Source organism: Periplaneta americana, chromosome 4 (genome assembly GCF_040183065.1).
Source record: "Periplaneta americana isolate PAMFEO1 chromosome 4, P.americana_PAMFEO1_priV1, whole genome shotgun sequence".
NCBI lineage: Eukaryota > Metazoa > Arthropoda > Insecta > Blattodea > Blattidae > Periplaneta > Periplaneta americana.
This window is the reverse complement of record NC_091120.1, coordinates 114,583,456-114,584,422: the sequence shown is the minus strand read 5'-3', so window position 1 is coordinate 114,584,422 and position 967 is coordinate 114,583,456. Positions and strand designations below refer to the sequence as shown.

General features: G+C 44.4%; 1 non-coding gene across 1 annotated transcript; it reads right to left on the bottom strand.

The window, feature by feature from the left end:
* Positions 1-688: 688 nt before the first annotated feature.
* On the bottom strand, positions 689-761 carry TRNAT-CGU (transfer RNA threonine (anticodon CGU)). Its single transcript has one exon. It is a non-coding gene; the product is annotated as a tRNA-Thr (tRNA).
* Positions 762-967: the final 206 nt, after the last annotated feature.

Here is a 967-nt window from a genome sequence, read left to right as displayed (position 1 = left end):
TAAACAAGACTCAAAGTAAGACATTTTACGACAGAACAGGTGACAAGGAACATGATGAAAGTATGGAGGAGACAAGAAATTTGCCAGAGACTTATAAATTTAGTGCCAGAATGCTTCAAAGAACTCATGAAAGCAAAATGAGATCATGTTACTGCGATTTTGACATGCAAATGTGTGAAAAAATGATGGTGTTAATTTCATGCTTGACCTAATTAATTTGCTTACCACTGTGCCAAAAGACTCAGAATTCCAATACCATCATGCTCGGAACAGTATTATCAGATTACCAAAGTTAGACTTTTATGATCATTAATATTTGAGGAGAAAAATTCGCTCCGACCCCGGGGATCGAACCCGGGTCCTTGATTCTACGTACCAAGCGCTCTAACCACTGAGCTACGCCGAATTCTATCCGCAGCACCGGGCCGAACCCCTCTCCTTCGTTGTTTCCCTTTTGGCCTGACTCCAAGTTAGGCATACATGTTGACGCATATGTCCAATGTCAACTGCCATTATATTAGGAGCGCACTCAGCTGAGTGACTTGTTTGGCCGGGATTCCGCAGTTACGTGCACAGTAACCTGTACAAATATATGCACTGCAGCTATGAGAATATTATCGATTTATTAATTTGTCCTACAGAATAATATCTGTGACATTGACAATTAATATTTGAGGAGAAAAATTCGCTCCGGCGCCGGGGATCGAACCCGGGTTCTTAGTTCTACGTACCAAGCGCTCTAACCACTGAGCTACGCCGAATTCTATCCGCAGCACCGGACGCTCCTAATATAATGGCAGTTGACATTGGACATATGGTCGACCTGGTTGGCGAGTTGGTATAGCGCTGGCCTTCTATGCCCAAGGTTGCGGGTTCGATCCCGGGCCAGGTCGTGGCATTTAAGTGTGCTTAAATGCGACAGGCTCATGTCAGTAGATTTACTGGCATGTAAAAGAACTCCTGCGGG